This window comes from Alosa sapidissima, chromosome 20 (assembly GCF_018492685.1).
Source record: "Alosa sapidissima isolate fAloSap1 chromosome 20, fAloSap1.pri, whole genome shotgun sequence".
Taxonomy (NCBI): Eukaryota; Metazoa; Chordata; class Actinopteri; order Clupeiformes; family Clupeidae; genus Alosa; species Alosa sapidissima.
This window is the reverse complement of record NC_055976.1, coordinates 21,247,926-21,255,070: the sequence shown is the minus strand read 5'-3', so window position 1 is coordinate 21,255,070 and position 7,145 is coordinate 21,247,926.

Here is a 7,145-nt window from a genome sequence, read left to right as displayed (position 1 = left end):
CGCCTGCTGTAATTTTAGTGGTCACCTTGCTTTTTTTATAGTTGAATCAGGTAGCTTAGTTGACTTTAAGTTCTCCTATGTGGGCCTAACACTTCAGCCATTTGGAACAGAAGAACACACCAGAATAGGCCTGTTTAGTAAGCAGGATTTGATGGCCGCATTCCTACACTTATAAAATGCAATTCAATGCGGAAGTAATCCAAGTATTCAGAATACGTTACTGAGATTGAATAATGTAACGGAATACGTTACAAATTACATTTTTGGGCATGTATTCTGTATTCTGTAACGGAATATGTTTTGAAAGTAACCTTCCCAACACTGTCCATAGAGAACAATAGGAAACCTGCCGCTTGCCGCTGGCTAATGTGATCCATAGAGAACAATAGGAAACCTGCCACTGGCTAATGTGATCCCTTGTGAGGCCTTGATGAAGTAATTTCCTACCTCACAAATCATGACACAATCTGCAAAGACTCACGGACATGTCAGGGCCCACGGTTTGTTCTCCTGCTGCTGTAGTCATCAGGTTCTCTTCTACACATCTTCATGAGACTTAACATTGACTTTAAATCCCAAGTTAGGACATTTGATGAGAATACTGGTGAACACCTACAGTATACTACAGTTAGCTAACTTTAACCCTAACCCAATCAGGAACAGATCAAATCAATAGAATGGGGATTTAATTACTAAGTATTAAGTATTTTCATTATTTTTAATTGTAGTGATCTTATTTGTAATTGTACTTTAAAATCTGATTAATATAATAGTTAAAAACTGTTTTCTCAGATTGCTCAACTTACCCCTAATGTCGGGCAGGTTAAACCACAAAAACTCTTTTTGACCCAATATTTTGTTGTCTATTCAGGCTCAAAGATAACATGAGTCAAGCACATAGATAATGCACATTGCACAAGTTACTGTACATGCCTTACTTTTGTTCCAGTGTATACTGTACAGTATTCTCTTTAGCCATAGGACAACTCAGGTAAAAAGAGGCTCAACTTAACCTTTATGTATTTGGGGAAAATGCTTTCAAGGTGGAGCCCTAGAGGCCATTTTATCGGTATAAATAAGTGTCTTCTTATTTTGGGATTTTGAAACAGTCGCACCACTTTCATGCCGTGAAGCCCGTATTTCAGCTGAAGTAGCGTGAGTGTTTTCCTACTGTATGCATCCCAACCAATTTTCCTGGCAGTTGAGTAGAAATCTTTGTTGGTCTGTCTGACTTATAGAGTCAATTTAAAGCAACACCAAAGAGTTTTTTGTACCTTAAAATAATGTTTCCAAAATCGTTTCAATGGTTCATCAACTTGTAACAGGGTGAACGGCACTTCTGCATTCGCTTCGCGGCCCTCTATCGGCTATAACCGCACTATGTAAGTTTGCCAGATCGGGTAGCGGATCTGTAGTTCGATTGAATGAGACATAAGAAACTACAAATTTGACTTGCATCTGATGTCGCAATACATCGTACTTTCATAAATCATGCAACATATACATATTCTACTGTGGACATTGTTATTTGCAAAGCCGGTGCTGGATAAACAAATAGCGTGCATGCGACAGAGGGAAAGTTCTTTGGTGTTGCTTTAATGCCATTAACACATGACTCATAACTCGATACTGACTTGGCTTAGTATGCAAGCTACATCTTCGTGTTTAGGGTTTGTCAACTTGTGTGTGTGTGTATGTTATCAGGCCAAACATTCAAGGGTATGTCAACTTTTGATCATAACTATTTGTGTAATTTCAGTTATCGTTATTATTAAAGGTTTTATGCACAATCAGTCATATGTTTCACAAGCTGGCCAGGTTATGTAAACGTATGAGCTCAACTGTAAATATATCCAGTCAATGCCTTATTTAGCCAACTTTGGCATCCTTCTATTCTTTCAGATGTTTTCTATTTTTCTGACTTATGACTGTTACAGCTTTATACTACTTTTTCTGTGTGTGCAAATATGGATACATGGTTTTAAAAGTTTGATTCTGTGGTTATCTTTGAACTACATTTATGTTTTTTTAAATAAAGATTTTTGTGTTTTAGTAAATGTTAAGTAAAAGATGTGATGCCACACATCTTTGTGACGAGGCATTTGTGAATGGCACAAGAGGGGAGTGGAGCTGTCGAACCTGTGTGTTGTGCCACTTTACTCCAACTGCCAATCATAATACATGTACTATGCTGTACTGCCTTTACTATTAAGAACGGGTTAATTAAAGAGCTTCATTTTAATCCACATACATTTGTACCAGTTACATGTATTACTTGTAATGCACATGTAATGCACATATTAGTTAACCACCATTAATCAATGACAAATAGTTGTTCATTAGACCTGAATTTGATGTATGCACCTTATATGTGGGGCAGCTGTGGCCTTCTGGTTAGCTTTAGACTTGTAACCGGAGGGTTGCCGGTTCGAACCCCGACCAGTAGTGAAGTGACCTTGAGCAAGGCACCTAACCCCTCATTGCTCCCCGAGCGCCGCTGTAGCAGGCAGCTCACTGCGACGTGATTAGTGTGTGCTTCACCTCACTGTGTGTTCACTGTGTGCTAAGTGTGTTTCACTAATTCACGGATTGGGATAAATGCAGAGACCAAATTTCCCTCACGTGATCAAAAGAGTATATATACTTATACTTATACTTATACTTATACTTATACTTACTTATACTTCAGACCAGAGCTGATGCTTCAGCAATAGCCGTCACTGAAAAGCTGTGAGTGTCGTTGAACACAGCTGTTCTCACATTAGCTGACTGCAATAAACATAAACCATTGTTGCCTAATTACTAATTATTCATTACACCTGTGTGTAGTATCTACCTTTTTTTTTAGTGTTTTTCACATATAGTATTTTGCAGTATTTTTAAAATACACACCAATAAAGTATTTTGATACAAAATAGAGCCATTTCCTTCAACCCAATAAAATACAAATGACAAAGTACTATTTAGAATGCATGAAAATGCAATCTACTGTTATCCGATTTCTTCCTAGGCTTCTTCTTATTACAGTGCATGTAAATGCACTGTACTGTTCGTCCTAGGCTTCCTCTTATTCTTCTTCTTCTAACGCATTTAATGCAGCTACAACCGTTTAACGTAGAAACTTCATTCAAACTATGTTACGTACTGTAGGTTTTACTTAGGACAAGAGTGCTATGTATTTTTCAGCTTTGTAACTTTTATACTTTTTAAACTATTAACTAGAAAAGCATTGAAATACAGTGCATGAAAATGCAAAAATATGATGAGTTTATTTGGTTAAATTATTTGCTTGGTAGATACGGTTTAATATAGTTGGAATGACTGAACAGTTAAATAGGTTGATCATTTAAATGGTTAAATTATTTAGGTAGATAGTTGACGATAACTAACAGTTGGAATGGCTCCAATGTTTGCTAGCAGTTATGATAACTATGTTAACAAAGACAATAATGTTAACCAAGTTACTATGCTAACTAGCATGCTAACAATATTAAAATGCTAACTATCCTAACCATGTGACTTAGCTAACCTAGCTAATCATTTTTAATAGTTATGCTAACTATGCTAACTAGCATGTTAACTATGCTAACCATGTTACTTAGCTAACCTAACTAATCATTTTAGCAGTTATGCTAACTAGCATGCTAACTATGCTAACCATGTGACTTAGTTAACCTAGCTAATTATTTTTAGCAGTTATGCTAACTATGTTAACCATGTTACTTGGTTAACCTAGTTAATCATTTTTAGCAGTTATGCTAACTATGCTAACTATCATGCTAACAATGCTAACTATGCTAACCATGTGACTTAGCTAACCTAGCTAATCATTTTTAATAGTTATGCTAACTATGCTAACTAGCATGTTAACTATGCTAACCATGTTACTTAGTTAACCTAGCTAATCATTTTTAGCAGTTATGCTAACTATGCTAACCATGTTACTTAGTTGACCTAGTTAATCATTTTTAGCAGTTATGCTAACTATGCTAACTAACATGCTAACTATGCTAACCATGTGACCTTAGCTAACCTAGCTAATCATTTTTAGCAGTTGTGCTAACTATGCTAACATGCTAACCATGTTACTTAGCTAATCATTTTTAGCAGTTTTGCTAAAATGCTAACAATGTTAGGGATGCTAACTATGCTAACCATGCTAACTAGCTACAGTGGGTAGGAGTCATAGTTGATGACAAGTAACAGTTACAATGGCTGAACAGTTAAAAAGTTAAGTAGTTTAAAGGGTTAAATTGTTTAACCGTGAAATGTTGTAGTGAGGACTTTTATTTTGAAACAGTTTTTGGCAGAGGAAGCAGTTGAACAGGATGTGTAGTCTTAGATTCCAAAAATAATTCAGTGGAAATGCAGGGTTCCAGTTTCTTCCAGTAGCAGCAACTGGAATCCATGCATTTCCACTGAATTATTTTTGGAATCTGATCCCTTATCATACCTGTTCATTCTTACTCGTTGCTCGACTTATCGTGACTAAATTCAAGATGGCTGCAAACGCTAAACTTTATACAGACAAGATACTGTCTGTATAAATCGTCTTGTAAGTAAACTACCAGTGCTTTTTCAAAGTTCTCAATGTCTCGTTTTAAATGTCAGGGCCCTCGGAAGTCTACCAATGAAGTGTGGAGATACATTGAGCCTCGTAAATGGGTGTAAAACAGTGATTTATTTGCATGGCTAGCCCGATGCCGAAGCACCACTATTGAAAAAAACTGTTGGTAGCATCGGCTAGCGCCAGATTTTGGAGTGCAGGGGACAAGCCGAGATGGGCTATGAGACATACGTTCACACTCGGTATCATGTTTCAATACACTTTAGGTCAATATCACACCGGAATTCTCCTTTAAAGCCTGAGACTGGCAGTTGATCCAGGTGGCCGGAACACCTGCCATAGGATTCTAATTGCTAACGGCTCTATTGTGATGTCATTAGCCCATGTTAAGTCTATGGGGAAATTTTGAGTAGTTTTTAATTAATAGTTTAAAAAGTATAAAAGTTACAAAGATGAAAAATACAAAGCCCACATGTCCTAATTAAGACCTACGCGTCAATGTTTGAATGAAGTTTCTACGTTAAACGGTTGAAGCTGCATTAGCTGCGTTAGAAGAAGAACTAGAAAAGCATTTCCTGAAGGAAATACAGTGCATGAAAATGCAAAAACATGATGTAAAATATCACACAGAGTAAAAACAAATAATGCAGATATAGTTGCAATAGTGTTGCTATGGTACATATGTTGGTTGTTATGCCAAATTAAGTGGTTGCTTAGGTAATCCTGTTGGGGCACACTAGTGTGCAGTGAGAGATCATCAGGTGTGCCGCAGAAAATTACCCAAATGTCACTCACTGGTCCAGAAAAGCAACTGTTGCAACAAAGAATTTATAACCACATGCTCTCATTACAGTGCATGAAAATGCACTGTACTGTTCTTCCAAGGCTTCTTATTCTTATTATTTTTCTTCTTCTAACGCACTTAATACAGCTTCAACCGTTTAACGTAGAAACTTCATTCAAACTATGTTACGTAGGTCTTACTTAGGACAGGTGTGCTATGTATTTTTCAGCTTTGTAACTTTTATACTTTTTAAACTATTAATTAAAAACTAATCAAAATTTCCCCATTGACTTAACATTATGATTATGACATCACAATACGGCCGTTAAGCAATTAGAATCCTATGGCAGGTGTTCGGGCCACCTGGACCAACTGCCAGTCTCAGGCTTTAAGCATACAAACTGGCCCTATTAAGACTACACATCCTGTTCAACTGCTTCCTCTGCCAAAAACTGTTTCAAAATAAAAGTCCTCACTACAATATTTCACTGTTAAATAATTTAACCCTTTAAACTACTGAACTTTTTAACTGTTCAGCCATTGTAACTGTTACTCGTCATCAACTATGACTCCTACCCACTGTAGCTAGTTAGCTAAGTTAGCTAAGTAATATGGTTAGCATAGTTAGCATGCTAGCATGCTAGTTAGCATTTTTAGCAAAACTGCTTAAAATGATTAGCTAAGTTAGCTAAGACACATGGTTAGCATAGTTAGCATGCTAGCAAGTTAGCATGCTAGTTAGCATTTTTAGCAAAACTGCTTAAAATGATTAGCTAAGTTAGCTAAGTCACATGGTTAGCATAGTTAGCATGCTAGCATGTTAGCATGCTAGTTAGCATTTTTAACAAAACTGCTTAAAATGATTAGCTAAGTTAGCTAAGTCACATGGTTAGCATAGTTAGCATGCTAGCATGTTAGCATGCTAGTTAGCATTTTTAGCAAAACTGCTTAAAATGATTAGCTAAGTCAGCTAAGTAACATGGTTAGCATAGTTAGCATGTTAGCATGCTAGTTAGCATAGTTAGCTAATTATTTTTAGCAGTTATGCTAAGTTAGCTAAGTCACATGGTTAGCATACTTAGCATTTTAACATTGTTAGCATGCTAGTTAGCATAGAAACTTGGTTAACGTTATTATCTTTGTTAACATAGTTAACATAACTGCTAGTAAAAATTAGAGCCATTCCAAGTGTCAGTTATCGTCAACTATCTACCTAAATAATTTAACCATTTAAACTATCCACTTATTTAACCGTTCAATCATTCCAACTATATTAAACCTTATGTTCCAAGCAAATCATTTAACTATATAAACTATCCACTTATTTAACTGTTCAGTAATTCCAACTATATTAAACCTCATCTACCTAGCAACCAATATAGTTTGTTTTTACTCTGTATGATATTTTACATCATATTTTTGCATTTTCATGCACTGTATTTCCTTCAGGAAATGCTTTTCTAGTTGATTGTATGATTGCACTATTTGTGGTATGCAGGCATTGTACAACGGGGCCCCCATATCCAGTATTCACAGAATCATCACATATCCAGTTCATAACAATTAAATTATAGATATAGTCACCTACAAATGAAACAGAGGGCGCTTGTTTTATTGAGCAGGTCTTGCATAGAAGCCATAAAGGCCGTATCTGTGTATTATTTGAAATTTTAGGCTATGGTATGTTTATTTTTCCTTCACACAGGATGTTAGTGTGCCGTGGGACATTTTAAGTGTCAAAAGTGAAAGGTTGAAAAACACTGGTTTAAATGGTTAAATTATTTGCGAGGTAGA